Source organism: Malus sylvestris, chromosome 13 (assembly GCF_916048215.2).
Source record: "Malus sylvestris chromosome 13, drMalSylv7.2, whole genome shotgun sequence".
NCBI lineage: Eukaryota > Viridiplantae > Streptophyta > Magnoliopsida > Rosales > Rosaceae > Malus > Malus sylvestris.
The window spans coordinates 36,803,857-36,823,419 of NC_062272.1; positions in this window are offsets into that span (position 1 = coordinate 36,803,857).

A 19,563-nucleotide genomic window follows, 5' to 3' on the forward strand; every position below is an offset into this window, starting at 1 on the left:
CAAGACTGCCTCCTGACCATTTCGTGTGGCATTATGATCCAAAAGCCACATTTTCTCTCTAAAGTGCCTACAAGTTTGCCCATGCTTTGGATGATCAACCGTCTTCTTTAACGGGGGGACCTTCGCACTGAAGGAAATTTTGTGAAAAACATGTTCATTTGAGTAACATCTATAGCATGCAATTAACAAATTAAAGGCGGAATCATGCTTGCATGAACTCAAAACAAAACATTACCCATTAAATTCAAAGCCTAGTAGTTAGGTGAACTAAGACTCAACTCAAAACAAAGTGAGTTGAGAAATTATACCTTTGTTGATTCCTCTTTGCATAAGCAAAGGATAATCACCCAAGAGATAGGGCCTTCGTTCCTTGCTTCTTAGATCCATGGATTTGGATGGAAGAATAGGTTTCTCCAAGTTCTCAAAATTTAGAACCTCTAAGTCTCCACACCAAGGTAAGATCTTTGGAAGAAATGAGTGACCTAGAGGAAGTAAGATTACTAGCTATTTTCCTCTAGGGTGGCCGGCCTCTTTAGAGAGAAAAAGAGTTTGTGTTCTCATCTTTTCTCCAAAAGAAACCCTAAATGAATTTTGGCTATAAAATCATATTTATACCTACATTCATTGAAGTGGCAAACTTGTAATTAAGTCCAAAACCCACTCCTTTATCAATATGGCCGGCCATAGGGTTTCATTGAGATTTTTAGGCCTTTGTGAATTATTTGTCATTAAGTTGTCATACAACTTAAGTCAATGGGCTTGACGTTCGAAGCCCATTGGGCCTTGAGGCCCAAAACTAACCCGTGGTCTTTTAACGAACTTTATTCGTTTGATTAATTAACATATTAATTAATCATTGCCATAAATAAATAATTAAACCATTTAATTATCCTTACTCATCTCCGTTGTTTCTTCAATCTCTACCTTACACGGTGTACGATCCATTAGGTTCCTTTTAGCGAGGCAATGGACGATTAGAACTCTTTCAAATCGATTGTGAATTGAAACTTACTTTCAATTCTCCCTTTAGTGATTATACACATTTAGGGCTTCCACAAACCACGAGTGACACCTAGCAGTATGTCATGGTTACCCAAGCTAATCAGAAGAGGTGGAGAACCTATTCAGTTTAGGATTACAATGCAATACGGTCTTTCTCTAATACAATACTCTTGATCACATTGTTTGGATTGATAGTTTATTCATGTCTACTATCCAATGTGATTCATTTACTTATATGATTACCTTGAATGTGATTTGGAATGACTTCCTAAATCTCATTCATACTCTGGCCAGAGATTCTTAATCATATCATAGAGTATTCTCCCTTAAACGGTTTGAAGGTTAGAGATCCCTTGTTGCACATTCACTTGCCTCCATGGTTAAGTGGCTTAACCCCAACTATGCCGTGGACACCCGCGAATGGAGTGACTTTGACATAATCAAACATCAAGGACCTAACCACAAGACAACTATGATGCCTCAGGTCAAATGACTACTTTGCATTATCCCAACCATGAGTTCTCATGTGACATGAGTATGAGAACTCTTCATTGATCTTGTTCAGTGGACTCATTCGCTATTTAGCACCTACATGCTTGTCTTGGTGTCAATTACACCAATGACTCGAGACCAGTCACTATCCATGAGAGAAGACACATCACGTACTGATCTTAATGGACTGTCAATGCCCAATTGGCAATCCCATGATCAGGAACGTTTAGGATATGTATACGAAAGAGAATGGTCTCATAAATCTAACTTGTTTAAATTACATTCTCCTAATTACATATTCCTTGGACTTATCGTTTAAGCATATAACATTTATATGAGACGGCTTAAAACAATAATCTTTGCCCTTGATATTAAACTAGATTAGTTTAACATGTGAAATGTCCGTAAAGTATCATCACATGATTGGTTTTAGGGCACATTTCCAACAATCTCCCACTTGCACTAGAGCCAATCAGCTTGGTCATCAGTGATGATACCTCTTCTGTAGTCATTTCAAAAATGGCTGAGTAGTAGGCCTAGACAATGGATAACCTTGAGAATAACGACGTCACCATTATACCTGATTCTCAATCATGTGGTTCAGTCTCTCATTTGAGTTCGGATCGTGATGAGACCTTGATTCCCTGGCTTGAGCTATCGCCCCATTAGTGTCGTAGTGTCGGTACACTAGAGACACTTTCTGGTTGGAACCGAATAGAGAGTTCATAAATGAACTTTCCCATCCAAACAACATTGTTGTAAGCTTCTATATAGCAATATATTTTGCATTCACAATGGAACACACTAAAGTCATTACTTTTAATGTTTCCATCCAAATATCTCTTTTAGTCATAATAAAGAGATATCTGATTATCTCTTCATTCATAATGAAGAAACATCCAATGATGGATTAGATTCATAATGTAATACATTTACGCTTCCATTTCGTTACTCTAATTCTTCCTCATTCTTTGAGGAATCTATCCTTTAGTATTTCTTAAATACTTAAGGACTCACTTGACAGTTGCCATGGTTCTAATCCTGGGCTTGCATTGATGTTGCCTTGTACCGATCTAGGTACAATTCATATCAATGTTTTTCAGACAATATGAAATACATAAATCACCTTTCTACGTATGCATAAAGGATTCTATTTACGCATTATTTCTTTGGGAGTCAAAGGGTAAGTTCCCTTTGAGAAGGACAACTTGCTAGTCTCACTAGAGTCGTCATTCTAATTGAAGTTTATCATCATATGAGAAACTTCCTAGCATCTTTTGTCTATTATTAGGGATTGATATAATCCAATTATATCTTGAAATATATCATTATAGATTTCCATCCCATGTATATAGACTATATCTCCCATATCCATTCTATCGTTATAGAATGTTTAAAGTCATAACTTTAACCAAGAAGTATTCTTTTCATTTCCAAAATTAATATATCATATATGTGTGTGTGTATATATATATTTAAATTTAGGAACATGATTAACTCCCACTAATCTTTTGTAAACCTAGTAAACAAAAGATTCATTTACATCTTTATGAGAAATCAAACAATTTGATCTTTCTCTCATAAGACGTTTATAGCTCCCACTAGCTTGCTGAGATCCATGATGGATGGATCTCTACAACTTACATGTCTTGTGATTCATAGTTTTAGACATATATATTATCAAGACTATCCTAATAATGGTTTCAGAAACCCATATAATGTCCAAACATTGAATCACCATTTAGTTGTAGCTAGCGATCTTCGAATTAATTGAAACTAAGACTACGTCAAAGATGGTTTCTTCAAAATCAACTATTCTCTTTGATTGTAGTCACCTTAAGCTACCAATTAGCTATAAAGGTTTCATTATTTCGGGTTAAATTGTACTTTACCATTTCCTTGAGTTTATGTCGTATATACACTCAATGTAGTCATAAGGATTTTCATTCTTATTTCTTTCAAATTAAAAGATGTAACTCTATGACATAGTCATAAAGTTCAAACCATTCAACTGAGATAGTTTATAAATCCTTCTCGACTACCTTGGAGCTTGTGGTGTAGGAACTAGGTTGTTATATTTGTTGATTATCATCTTGTCTCTCAAAGAACCCATTCTTTGAGTTCTATCTCTTGTTCATTCGCGCTATCTTAGGCAAATCCTAGTGTAGGATTACAATGAACTACCCAACAAACAACATTTGTTAGTTGGTTTATAGAAGTGATATCCAAATGTTAATTTAAGGATACCCACAAGATAATTTTAAACAAATATTGCTTATTAGCACACAACCCCAAATCTTAACATGATTAAGATTTGTCTTTCTTTCCAACTACATCCTATGGAGTCATGAAAATTTTAGAAGATCTTCTAATTGACAATTATATTGTCTTAGAAGTATATATCCTATATATGGGTAATTGATAATATCCAACGAACTAAATCTTATTCAAGTTCGTTCTTCTCTTAATGGAGAAATCCATTATCTTATGATGCTTCTTTCCTTGACATCTTTCAAGAAAACTGTTATAAAGTGTTACCTTTCCTTGGATCAAATCTAAGGAGGTAAATACTTTAGACATCTTACTCATCAACTTACATTTCTTGAATTCTTTGAAACCTTTTGCAAAGTATTCAGACTTGTGTTTATTCAAAATAAACTATTGTCCAACCGAGAGTGATCTTCGGTGAATGTCATACAACATGAGTAGTTTTGTGTTGTGGACAAGTGCCACTAACATCTAAGTGAATTAACCTCAACAACTTTGTGATTCTTTCTTCTTCTCAAAAGAATAAAGATTCGAACATTTCGTCTCTATACAATTTTAATAAGAAGGTATTGGATCCGGATCTAACGATCCAAAGCATCCATCTATGTCCAACTCGTAATTTATGTTTTAGAGGTATCACAACTCAGTTGGGATTAGTCACTACCTTGCAACCTTTTGGGTTTTAAGCATCGTTATATTCTAAACAGTTAACACTACCATATCATCTCTACTATAGAGACAATCAATTAGATTACAATAATCTAATCATTCATTAATAAAGAACAATGTTTTGTCAAACAAAACATTCATCCATCCCTTATAGTGATGGAATTAAGTTCCTTAAAATTGGAATGTAAAGACAATCTTTGGTTTTTCCAATTTCTTTGGTAGTTCATATGAGAAAGTAAGTACCATCTGCTTTCGCAGAGATCTACATTTGATTCACGTTTCGAATGTGAAGTACTTTATCCTCTCTCATTAATCTTTTACTTCTTATTAGCCACATTTTTACAACGATTGTAAAACATAGTTACTAATACTGAATCATGCATTCAAGTAGAAGAACCAACTGTTTTGAACTTGTCAAGAACAATTTACAACACTTCGAAAGGTGTGTTCTTGACACTTGCAAGACATTTCTTGCAAATACCCCTTCCAATGTCCAACCTTTCATAAAGAAAGTTTGTTCCCTTGGAGTTTATTTTGTTGGAAATATGCTTTGTTGTGTACTCCCCTGAGGTTTGGTTGGTGATCAACTGAGAATTAGAATATATTACAAGTTTCTTCACTGCTAGGTTTTTCACCAATCGGAGACCTGCTAATAGGGCTTCATACTCTGCTTCATTGTTTGATGCCTTGAAGCTTTGAATGTTTGCCTACTCGAGCATCGAACCGTCTGGGGTAGTAAGAACTAGGCCTGCCCCCGATGCTTAGTAGTTGGATGATCCATTGATATACAAATACCAGAAATCTCCAGCAGGTGGGGTTGGTACGGTTATGGCATGCTTGACTGCCTCTGGGGCATTTTCAGGTTCAGTTGATGCATCATTTAGGCTTGGGGTGAATTTTTCTATGAAGTCCGCTAATGCCTAGGCCTTTATTATCATGCAAGGTTGGTATGCTAAGCCGTATTGGCCAAGTTCCAACGCCCATTTCATCATTCGTTAACAAGCATCTGGACTATGCAAAACTGATCGCAGTGGGTACTGGGTCATGACGATGACCAGATGCCCTGAAGAGTATGGTCTTTACTTCCGAGCTGCAACAACTAGGGTCAAAATTAGCTTTTCAATCTTCGGGTATCTGGTTTCCACATTGAGGAGAGCTTTGAATGTATAGAATATAGGGAGTTGGGCCCCCAACTCTTCTCATATGAGGGCAGAGCTTACTGCTACTTCTGATATCGCCAAAACAGGTTCTCCGCTACTTCCGACTTGGATAGTAGTGGAGGTGATGTCAAGTACTACTTCAAGTCTTGAAATGCTTTTTCGCACTCGTTGTCCTATTTATCCTTTTACGCCTTCTTGATTGCCTTGAATAAGGGCTTACATGAGTCGGTAGATTGCGAGAGGAAACGGTTGAGTATGGCTGCTTGTCCGGTTAAACTTTAGATCTCCTTCTGAGTTGTGAGAGACTTCATGTCTATGATCACTTTGATCTGCCTTGGGTGATCCTCGATTCTTCACTGGGTTACAAGGTACCCTAAGAATCGGCATGAGTAGACGCTAAAAGTGTACTTGGCTAGGTTAAGCTTCATTTTGTACTCTCGGATGATGTTAAAAGTCTTTGCCAAGTTGTAAATGTTGTATGACCCCTGTTTACCTTTCACCATGATGTCGTCGACTTAAACCTCCATGGTGACTTCAATTTGCTTCTTGAACATCATGTTTACGAGCCGTTGGTAGGTTGCTCTTGCATTTTTTAGGCCAAAGGGCATAACCTTGTAACAGTATGTGCCTCGCTTGATCATGAATGCGATTTTCTCATTGTTAGGCTCATACATGACAATATGATTATAGCCTGAGTATTCGTCCAAGAAGTTGAGTAACAGATTCCCAGATGTTGAGTTAACAAGTCAATTCGAGGAAACAAGTGGTTATCTTTATGGCACGCCTTGTTAAGGTCATTGTAATCCACGCATACTCTCCACTTGCCCTTATCTTTTTTCTTCACTAGCATGATGTTGGCCAGCCACACTGAGTGTGCCACTTCCTTGATGAAACCAGCCTCCAGTAATTTGTCAATCTCTGCCTCGATAATTATTACTCACTCGGGTGTGAAATGTTGCCTTTTTAGAATCATAAGTTTGGTAGTGGGATTGACGTGCAGCTTGCGGCAAGCTATCGTTGGATTAATACCGGGCATGTTAGAGGGTGACCATGCAAAGATGTCGTAATTTTCCCTAAGGAAAACCGTGAGTTCTTCCTTCTTAAGCGAGCTTAGACGTGAGCCAATTCTAGCTGTCTTTTTCGGGTGGTGGGGGTCAAGAATGATGTCTTTGGTGTCTTCAAGTTTCCATTCTGATTCATCTTCTAAGGCATTGTCGACCTTGATGCCATCTTCTTGACCTGCCTGCTGTAATTGCTATTTGTCGGAGGTAGAGTCGTCCTTCTGCACTTCAGCTACTACTGCTGAGGTGAAAAACTTCTTCTTAAATTCCTTCAGAACTTGTACAGTGCATCTTCTGGACCTGGCCTGGTCGCTTTTGATCTATCTGACTACTCCTCCAGGGATGCAAAATCAGATTTTCTAGTACTCGATCAAGGTCACAGCTCCAATCTTCACTAGCCAGGGTTGGCCCAATATCCCATTAAGGGGAGAAAGGTCATTGATAATCATGAAGGTCTGGATGAGACAATCAGTGGGTTGGTTACGTCGAGTGTGATTATGTCAATGGTAATTGAGGTAAGTCTGTTAAATCCGGTCAAGAGCTCTGCTTTGCATTGGATCATGCTTTCCAGGCCCATCTTCTGGATGACTGATACTTGTAGGATATTGATGTTGGAAATATGCCCTGAAAGTCAATCTTTGGAAGAAACCTTTCAAGACGATAAATGGATGTATAGATAACTCTTATACATCAAATGGCAAAGATACTATTTAGGACTATCTCTATAAACGATATATGTCCTAAATAATGAATCCATGGACAATGGATCGATTGAAGAAGTAATCTAATGAAGTTAGACTACAGAGACTTTCTTCACATAACTATCATGTCCAAAAGGTTCCTGGTCATAGGATTGTCGGAGGGATACTGACAATGCATAAACCGGTACATACTATGTCCGCTTCAATTAGAAGGATGGAAAGTCTCATCCCATTCGTGTAGTGACACTAAGACAAGTATGTAGGTGCTCATTAAGGGAATGAGTTCACTGAAAACAATCGAACGAGAGTACTTGCATAAAGGTCTATTCACATGTCAAGCAAGTAACTCTAATAGTTGGAATAATGTAAGTAGTCCTTTGACTTGAGGCATCATCGTTGTCTTGTGGTTAAGTACTTGATCTTTGATTATGTCAAAGTCACTCCATCCACGGGTGTCCACGGCATAGTCGGGGTTAAGCCACTTAGTCATGAAGGCAAGTGAATGCGCAACAAGGAATCTCTAATCCTCGTTAAGAGAGGATGAATACTCTAAGATATGATTTTGGAATCTTCGGCCGAAGTATCGAGCGTAATAAAGGAAAGCATTCCTATATGACTCAATTGAATCATATAAGAAGGAATAATCACATTAGGGGGTTGACATAATATATCCATACCCTAGTGATGTGATTGAGAGTATTGTTTTAGAGAAGGATCGAATTACATTGTAATTCCAACTGAATAGGTTCTCCGAACAACTTCTACATTAGCTTGGGTATCCATGATATATGGTTAGATGTCACTCATGGCTTGTGAGTTCTTCTAGACGATTAAATGTAGTCGTCAAAGAAGAAGGTGAATTAAAAGTAAGTTTTAAATTCACTAAGTGATTGGATTAAATGTAATCAATTGGATTGGTGCCAATCACCTCACTGCCTTGCTAATTAGAACCTTAAACGATTGTTCACCAATACACTCTTGTAGTGGGTAATTAATGGATGATGGAAATAATTAATTGGATTAATTAAGTGTTGTGATTAATTAGAAAGTCTAAAGAAATCATAAAAGCGATATAAGATCGTTTTGGGCTTAAAGAAACGTTCGGGTTTAATTGGGCCCATTGGGCCTAAACCCATTGGGCTTTTATTCAAGCATTGGATGACTTGAAATAAATAAAAGCTCAAAGCCCAAACAACACAAAGGGGCCGGCCAAAGGAGGGAGAGAAAGGTCAAATGTTGACTTGTTTCTTTTTGGCTATAAAAGGAACTTTATAGCAAATGTTTCATTAGGGTTTTTGAAGTGTCAAAAGAACAAAAGAGAAAAAGAAAAATATCTCTCTAACACTCAAAGGGCCGGCCACCATAGGGGGATTTAGCTAATCATCTTTTCACCCCTTTAGTTATTCCTTCATCCTTCTCACTACACTAGTGGGTGAGGATCTTTAGAGGTTTTCAATTTTGGAAACTTGAAGAGAACCTAGGAGCACTCATTCTAAACAAAGTGGAGGAGGCAAGGAAGGAGGCTAGGCTCAAGGAGTTCAAGGAGCAAAGGGCTTGGAGGTGGTCCATCCTTGGTCTAAGATCTAGATCAAGAGGTATAAAACTACTCCTAAACCTTGTTCTTATATAAATTTGTTTTTGATGCATCTTACATAAACCTATGCATCTTGAAGGGGGTTTACATAACTATTGCTTTGATATTATTTGATAACATGCTTCCGTTGCTTTCGTATATAAATTTTGAATTGTATATGCATGCTAGTCACTAGAAATCCCACATGAATCTCATAGAATTCCCTTCAAGTGGTATCAGAGCCAGGTTTATGTATGATGTGTCCTTTTGGATTTTATGCATATGGGTTTTAATTTTATGTATGACATATTATTGCTTCAGTCAAAGTATGTTTATCTTTTGTTTTTCAATTGTTGAAAAATGTAAATCAATAGTTGAGAAAGATATGTATGCAAAAAGTGTTTTGGATGCATGAATGAAGAATGAGTTTAGAACAAATTTTGGGGTTTTGGGTCATAGGGAGGGCACGGCAAAAAGGCGTTTTTGGCTATGTGTTTGTGTTTTTATTTTGAATCACACACACACACTTTAAAGCTAGAAAGTAGAAATCTTGTCACTTTTGTTTTTGGGTTTGAAAAATCACCAAGAATATACAAATCTTGAAAATGTGTTCATGGTTTGGTTTTTGGTGAAAATGGTTTTATTTGTTTCTTATGCATTGTTTTGTGGTTTTGGATGATGTACAAACCATCCATAGCCATCTCAAAATTTATTCAAACCTAGACTAGTCTAGTTAAATTTCCATCACCCTTTTCACTAAAGTCCTTAAAGCAAAACCAAGTGACAAGCAAAATTTAATTTTTTCTCTACTTTATGTTGGTTCAATGCAAGATGGGTGAAACCTCCCATCCCCATTATGTTGGCCGGGCACCTTAGTGGATTACCCACTTGTGGGGCTTTTTTGTAATGTTAAAAGGGTTGTTTATACTTTCAAGTATTTACGGTTTGACTCCTAACTTTTTATATTTGCATTTAGGCCCCTACTATTTGAAAAGTTAAAATATTTGATTTTAATTTTATTAGTTGTTTAAACTCATAATAATATTATGCCCATATGCACTAAATCTAAATGTTTATGTTGCATTCCATATGATTATTTAATGTGATTAAGTAGTTAGAAAAATGGGTGACTATGGACTTATGCCTTAAACGATAATTGAGCTATGAGATAAGGCACTAAACTCAAATTGTTTGAACCCTGGGAATGTGTTTTAATTACTGTTTCAATTGGACCTTGTCACGTTGGACATTAATCTATCTCTCCCTCTTAGTATGTGTAATTTGTAGGAATTTGAACAAATCGGTTTGTAATTCTTATTACTTCTTAATCTCTTTTAGTTAGTTGATTCCCTCTAGTGCTAGCCTAGAGTTTCTTTAACTATTGGTAAAGAGACATAACTAAAAGAGGGTTTTGACATGAGATTAAAGATTAAATGGGTCCAACGCCCTAATTAGCAATGAATGATTGTCCTTCATTTCTAATGGCTTAATGAAAATGTTTTCATTGGATTGAAAAGCACGTAATTAAATTGACACAACCTCCCCGAGTTCTTATTCGACAATGTTGGCTCGTTGTTGAATTAACCCAATAAATCCATGGTCATCCAAAGAGCCTAAGATAACTATAAAGTCCAATTTCAAAGGAGTGCAAAAACCATAGTAGTAGTAGTTACTTCCAATATTTGAAAAAATTCGTTTTTGATATTGATTTGTTTTTCTCAAAACAAATAGTGGGAGTATCATATGCTACTAAACCATAATGAACTCAATTAGTAGTTATATATATCTCCAATATTTTGAAAAATGTTTTGATATTGATTTGTTTTATGAAAACGAATAGTGGGGATATCATATGCTACTAATTTCATTAACTTTGGACAAGTAGTTATAATAGGACACAATTTATTTTAATGTGATTAAATAAATAAAATTGATGAGACCTTAAAATCCCTCAACCAACATACAATATTAAGTTGAAAGCGTAAGAGTGTTTTGAACACTTTTTCGTGGCCTTCCACCGTGGTAGGCTCCAATCGTTTATGACTTGTACACCGCCTTCACCCTATCATGGGGGAGTGCAAAGTGCATGCTTATACTCAGGAGGAGTTTATTTAAAACATTTGATGAGGTGAAGGTAGGCAACGAGTGTGGCCAATATCGTATCATCGTGAGGTCATACTTGGACCCCTATCTAAACCGGCATGGTGGGAAAAAACTTAACTAAGAAAAATGGTGCCAATATCGTATCATCGTGAGGCATTGTTTTCTAGAGGCCAAAAAGATGGGTAATCACAATAGGTTGTTGTGAATGGGTAAGTGTACCCTCTCATTATTATTTTTGCTAGCCAATATCGTATCATCGTGAGGTGGGCTTGGTAATAATGAGCCTCCCATAACCCGCTTGGAGCTTTCATTGAAATCTCCTGGATTCCATCTTGAGGGATATGGAATTTGCCAAAAATGGTGGGTGGTGTCATTCGGTTTAAAGACCCGAATCGTTTGACTTAATCAACAATCAAACTAATTATTTTATTGTTTATGTATTTAGATATGGTTGGAAGCACACTCGCGAAAATACTCGACAAACATTGCCTAGAAGGGCACAATTTCCCATCATGGTATCGTAATGTCAAGATTCTCTTAACATTGGAGAAGATTGTTTACGTGCTAGACAAGGCTCCACCTTACATACCTCTCGGCCCTGAGGCCACTGAGGATGAACGTGCTAAGTATGACAAGCACGTTGAGGATGATACACAAGCCAAGTGCTATCTGTTGGCTTCCATGAATGAGGAGCTACAGAGACAGCGCGAGGGCATGGACAGTGCATCTTCCATCATACTCCATCTTACGGAGTTATATGGTGAAGGGACGCGCAACCGTCGCTTTAGCACTGTCAGTGAACTTGTGAAGACCAAGATGGTCAAGGGGGCTCCAGTGCATTAACATGTACTGAAGATGATAGGACTCATTGAACAATTGGAGAACCTAGGTACTCCACTTGACGGGGAATTGGCCCAGGACTTCATATTGGCTTCTATTTCTGATTCATTCTCGCAGTTCGTAATGAACTACAATATGAATAAGATGGATAGTACTCTCTCTGAGTTACTAAATATGTTAGTAACTGCCGAGAAGACTATGAAGAAAGAGAACGTTGTAGGGACTTCTGCAGTAGCCTACAACAAGCCATCCTCTTCCAAGGCTAAGCCGCAAGGCAAAGGCAAAGGGAAGGAGAAGAAGTCTCCCACTCCTAAGCCGCAAGGAGGAGTGAGGAAAAAGAGGGCAAAGGAGCCCAAGGGGACTTGCCACCACTATGGAAAGGAGGGGCATTGGAAGAGGAATTGCAGGTTATACCTTGCAACTCTAAAGGACAAACCACAAGGTATGGTTTATGTTCTTATCTTCAATTCTAATTGTTAGATCTCCTAAATATTTATATTTGATATAAAGAGCTAATCACTTATATAATTGTATATAGGTGGAGGAGCCAACTAGAAGATGAACAAGCAAGGAAAAGGTTGGAGAAGGGTTCGGCCACCATATTTTTGCTAACTACTTAGGAAGTTTGTTAGGCACTTAAAGATAGTCTTTAAACTTTCTTATTTTGTTAAGAACTTATAATGTGGCTTCATATGATGGAAGACCACTATTGGTGCCTAAATGAAGGTATATAATTAGTCTCTAAATATATAGAGCTAATTCTTTTTGTATTAAACATTATGAATGTTTGAATTATCATATTAATGTAATGTGATGAATGCCTTCTAATATATTATTTCCTTAAAGTAGTGTTATGAATTGAATATTGTCTTGTTGTATCCTTGTTGAGATACAAGATTTATATCACTTATTGTAATGTGATAACCAAACTTTAGACTTATCAATTATGGATAGATCTCACATGTAGGACATAGAAGGATACAAAGAATCTTTAGATTTGGTTCCAATTGTCTACCTATGAGTTGTATAAGAATTGACAAAGGTCTAGAGATTCCTTTCTTGAAGAAAAGGAAGATCACATTATAATGATATAAGTAATAAGAAAAACGTTTATTATATGGTTATCAGTTAAACCACAATAATCAAGATCACTCTTGATTGAATTAGTAGTTTTGAACAACTAATTGGGCATTCTTTAAATTGTTTTAAAATGTCAATTGTGTTAGTGATTAAACCAAGAAAGAAGTGTCTAAATCTATAAAATGTTTAAAGACTTTAGTCACTTAATAACGAGACATTAACTTAGTGAAGATTGAAACAAACGAGCTTGAAAGGTTTTAAAGCTACTACACAATGTCTTCTACCCGTATACTCCACGTTTATACATTTTGAATGTATGAAGTGATTTCTCATTAAAGTCATGAGAAATAGTGGGAGGTGTGAAAATGGATATAAACTTGAATATGATTGGTTTATAGTTGTCTAAAGAATAATAGTACTTGACTATTATTAAGAGTTTGTAATTTTAATTGTTAAAGGACTCAAGCTTTTCAAACGTTAAAATTCTATGTTCTGTAACATTCTAAAGAATAGTCTTTGAATGTTGGTTTCGTCAACCTAATATAAAATGGTTATATGTTCGGAGTTGTCCATCATTCTCTTTTATGAGAACAAGCTAATAACAAAGCCCATGGACAAATTTGATGAAACAAAAGGGAATTGTTTCAAAATGAGTCACAACATATAGTTTAACAATAAGACAATCCAAATTCGACATCTTATGTAACTATAACGCTCTATGTAGTTTTGATAAAGAATTATATCAACCACCTAGAAGGAATGGTTGAGTTTCTATATCCTTAGTAGGAGCCATGCTTCCACTAAAGAACTGGATAATTCTTATATGACTACATTAAAGGTCTTAGTATGACTAAAACTTGTAGTATGGTGTATGACACCATATAATTTAAATGAATAGACTTGATAAAGCAAGTCACACATTTCAAAAGGAATTACTTGAGAAGGAATTCTTTTGTGTATGATTTGTTTAAATAACTTGTGTTAGCTAGAGTGGTTGATAGTCTCAAAATAGTTGAGACATCATCAATAAGCTAATGGATCTTAATGATTGTCAATAGATCCAAGACAAGTTAGTGGGAGCAATATGCATTCAAATCAAGAAAATATAACTATTAAGTTTTTGAATGAATGCTAAGTTACAACAAGGCCAGTGGGAGTGATGTCATAATTTGAGCAACAAGATATGAATAAAGTCTGTTTGATAGACTTGATAGAACATAGATGTTACTCGAAAATTAACAAAACATGACACGGTCAATTTTGAAGTATAGACTTGAAATTGGACTTATTGATATAGCAAGGCTATCTCAAGGATGTTAAATGGGGAAATTAAATCTCAAATGTTGAATATTTAAGAAAGCATTTTCCTATATGATAGAAAATCACTTTCGTAACCCTTATAATGAATGTGTCACAAAATCACAAAAGGGACACATGTATGGACTTGTGAGTAGATATCCAAAAGTGAAGAACCACAGGGATTGTCACTTTAAGATATTACTATATCCCAGGATCAAAACCAAAGCAACTGATAGAATATTATTGCCTTTAAGAAAGGAACATCAGAGTGAGACTCTGGAAGCGTGCATTCACTTAGGTTATAAACCAAAGTGAAAATAAGCCATTTTAACAAATGGAACTTCATAATGGATGAAGTACTAATCATATGAATGTATTGTAAGTATTGTACTACAATGGTCTCAAGGTTGGAGCAAAGTTTGTATAAAGTATACAAACGAAATATATGACGATATATTGTTTTAGAAACTGCTTCAAAAGGTGTTTTGAATGGAAGGGGTTCTTTTAGAACCAATGATTGAATCCAAACCATAAGGTCGTTAGTAGGACACTACGACGTAATGGGGTGCTAGCTCAAGCCATGGAATCAAGGTCTCATCAAAGTATTCGAACACAAGAAAGAGACATCATCAAATGTTTTGGAAACATTTGATAAGTGAATCCCTTTTAAATAAAAAGGATTAATACATAACCAAGTTAACCTACGAGCATAAGCTCTCTCAACTAGCATGTGTAAGATACACTAGTGATTGACTTTAGTGCAAGTGGGAGATTGTTGGAAATATGCCCTGAAAGTCAATCTTTGGAAGAAACCTTTCATAACGATAAATGGATGTATAGATGACTCTTATACATCAAATGGCAAAGATACTATTTAGGACTATCTCTATAAACGATATTTGTCCTAAATGGTGAATCCATGGACAATGGATCGATTGAAGAAGTAATCTAATGAAGTTAGACTACAGAGACCTTCTTCACATAACCATCATGTCCAAAAGGTTCCTGGTCATAGGATTGTCGGAGGGATACTGACAATGCATAGACCGGTACATACTATGTCCGCTTCAATTAGAAGGATGGAAAGTCTCATTCCATTCGTGTAGTGACACTAAGACAAGTATATAGGTGCTCATTAAGGGAATGAGTTCATCGAACACAATCGAACGAGAGTACTTGCATGGAGGTCTACTCACATGTCAAGCAAGTAACTCTAATAGTTGGAATAATGTAAGTAGTCTTTGACCTGAGGCATCATCGTTGTCTTGTGGTTAAGTACTTGATCTTTGATTATGTCAAAGTCACTCCATCCGCGGGTCTCCACGGCATAGTCGGGGGTTAAGCCACTTCAATCATATCATAGAGTATTCTCCCCCAAACGGTTTGAAGGTTAGAGATCCCTTGTTGCGCTTTCAATTGCCTCCATGGCTAAGTGGCTTAACCCCAACGATGTCGTGGACACCCGCGGATGGGGTGACTTTGACATAATCAAAGATCAAGGACTTAACCAAAAGACAACTGTGATGCCTCAGGTCAAATGACTACTTTGCATTATCCCAACCATGAGTTCTCATGTGACATGAATATGAGAACTCTTCGTTGATCGTGTTCAGTGAACTCATTCTCTATTGAGCACCTACGTACTTGTCTTGATGTCACACACACCAATGACTCGAGACTAGTCACTTTCCTTGAGAGAAGACACAGCACGTACTGATCTTAACGAACTGTCAAAGCCCAATTGGCAATCCTATGATCAGGAACGTTTAGGATGTGTCTACGAAAGAATGGTCTCATGAATCTAACTTCTTTAGATTGCATTCTCCCAATCACATATTCCTTGGACTTATCGTTTAAGCACATAACATTTATATGAGACGGCTCAAACAATAATCTTTGCCCTTTATATTTAAACTACATTAGTTTAACTTTGTGAAATGTCCGTAAAGTATCATCATATGATTGGTTTTAGGGCACATTTCCAACAATCTCCCACTTGCACTAAAGTCAATCAGCTTGGTCATCAGTGATGATACCTCTTCTATAGTCATTTCATAAATGGCTGAGTAGTAGGCCTAGACAATGGATATCTATATGTTATCCATAAAAGCAACCTTGAGAATAACGACGTCACCATTATACATGATTCTTAATCATGTGGTTCAGTCTCTCATATGAGTTCGGATCTTGATGAGACCTTGATTCCCTGGCTTGAGCTATCGCCCCATTAGTGTCATAGTGTCAATACACTAGATACACTTTCTGGTTGGAACCGAATAGAGAGTTCATAAATGAACTTTCCCATCCAAACAACATTGTTGTAAGCTTCTATATGGCAATATATTTTGCATTCATAATGGAACACACTAAAGTCATTACTTTAATGTTTCCATCCAAATATCTCTTTAGTCATAATAAAGAGATATCTGATTATTTCTTCATTCATAATGAAGAAACATCCAATGATGGATTAGATTCATAATCTAATACATTTACGCTTCCATTATGTTACTCTAATTCTTCCTCAATTATTGAGGAATCTATCCTTTAGTATTTCTTAAATACTTCAGGACTTACTTGACAGTTGCCATGGTTCTGATCCTGGGCTTGCACTGATATCGTCTTGTACCGTTCTAGGTACAACTCATATCAATGTTTTTCATACAATATGAAATACATAAATCACCTTTATGCGTATGCATAAAGGATTCTATTTACGCATTATTTCTTTGGGAGTCAAAGAGTATGTTCTCTTTGAGAAGAGCAACTTCTTAATCTCACTAGAGTTGTCCTTCTAATTGAAGTTTATCATCATATGAGAAACTTCCTAGCATCTATTGTCTATTATTAGGGATTGATATAATCCAATTATATCCTGAAATATATCATTATAGATTTTCATCCCATGTATATAGACTATATCTCCCATATACATTCTATCTTCATATAATGTTTTAAAGTCATAACTTTAACGAAGAAGAATTCTTTTCATTTCCAAAATTAATATATCATATATATTAAATTTTAGGAACATGATTAACTCCCATATACATTCTATCGTTATAGAATGTTTAAAGTCATAACTTTAACGAAGAAGTATTCTTTTCATTTCCAAAATTAATATATCATATATATTTAAATTTTAGGAACATGATTAACTCCCACTAATCTTTTGTAAACCTAGTAAACAAAAGATTCATTTACATCTTTATGAGAAATCAAACGATTTGATCCTTTTTCTCATAAGATGCTTATAGCTCCCACTAGCTTGCTAAGATTCATGATGGATGGATCTCTACAACTTACATGTCTTGTGATTTATAGTTTTAGACATATATTATCAAGACTATCTTAATAATGGTTTCGGAAACCCATATTATGTCCAAACATTGAATCACCATTTAGTTGTAGCTAGCAATCTTCGAATTAATTGAAACCAAGACTATCTCAAAGATGGTTTCTTCAAAGTCAACCATTCTCTTTGATTGTAGTCACCTTAAGCTACCAATTAGCTTATGAAGGTTTCATTATTTCGGGTCAAATGGTACTTTACCATTTCCTTGAGTATATATCATATATACACTCAATGTAGTCATAAGGATTTTCATTCTTATTTCTTTCGAATTAAGAGGTGCAACTCTATAACATAGTCATAAAGTTCAAACCATTCAACTGAGACGGTTTATAAATCCTTCTCAACTACCTTGGAGCTTTTGGTATAGGAACTAGGTTGTTATATTTGTTGATTATTATCTTGTCTTTCAAAGAACCCATTCTTTGAGTTCTATCTCTCGTTCATTTGCGCTTAGGCAAATCACATTGTAGGATTACAATGAACTACCCAACAAAACAACATTTGTTAGTTGGTTTATAGAAGTGATATCCAAAAGTTAATTTAAGGATATCCCACAAGATTGTTATCAAACAAATATTGCTTATTAGCACACAACCCCAAATCTTAACATTCTTAAGATTTGTCTTTCTTTCCAACTACATCTTATGGAGTTATGAAAATTTTGGAAGATCTTCTAATTGGCAATCATATTGTCTTAGAAGTATATATCTTATATATGGGTAATAGATAACATTCAACGAACTAAATCTTATTTAAGTTCGTTCTTCTCCTTATGGAGAAATCTATTATCTTATGATGCTTATTTCCTTGATATCTTTCAAGGAAACGGTTCTAAAGTGTTACCTTATCTTGGATCAAATCTAAGGAGGTAAATACTTTAGACGTCTTACTCATCAACTTACATTACTTGAATTCTTTGAAACATTTTGCAAAGTATTCGGACTTGTGTTTATTCAAAATAAACTATAGTCCAACCGAGAGTGATCTTCGGTGAATGTCATACAACATGAGTAGTATTATGTTGTGGACAAGTGCCACTAACATCTAAGTGAATTAACCTCAACAACTTTGTGATTCTTTCTTCTTTCCAAAAGAATAAAGATTCGAACATTTCGCCTCTATACAATTTTAACAAGAAGGTATTGGATCCGGATCTAACGATCCAAAGCATCCATTTATGACCAACTCGTAATTTATGTTTTAGAGGTATCACAACTTAGTTGGGATTAGTCACTACCTTGCAACCTTTTCGGTTTTAAGCATCATTATATTCTAAACAGTTAACATTACCATATCATCTCTACTATAGAGACAATCAATTAGATTACTATAATCCAATCATTGATTAATAAAGAACAATGTTTTGTCAAACAAAACATTCATCCATCTCTACTATAGTGACGGAATTAAGTTCCTTAAAATTGGAATGTAAAGACTATCTTTGGTTTTTCCAATTTCTTTGGTAGTTCATATGAGGAAGTAAGTACTCTCTGCTTTCGCAGAGATCTATATTTTATTCACGTTCCGAATGTGAAGCACCTTTTCTTCTCTCATATATCTTCTACTTCTTATTAGTCACACTTTTACAATGATTGTAAAACATAGTTACTAATACAGAATCAAGCATTCAAGTAGAAGAACCAACTGTTTTGAACTATTCAAGAACAATTTACAACACCTTCGAAAGGTGTGTTCTTGACACTTGCAAGACATTTCTTGCACATACCCCTTCCAATGTCCATCCTTTCATAAAGAAAGTTTGTTCCCTTGGAGTTAATTTTATCTTCTTCTTTTGACTTCTCCTTTGACTACAATAGTCATGGTCCCTAAACTCCCACTATCTCTCTTGAAACTTATTTCAATTGTGTTATACACATCAGACATTTTGGAGAGCATGTGTTTATTGTTCACTACATAGTTTACAATAAACTTAGTGAACCATTAGGATAGGGACATAAAG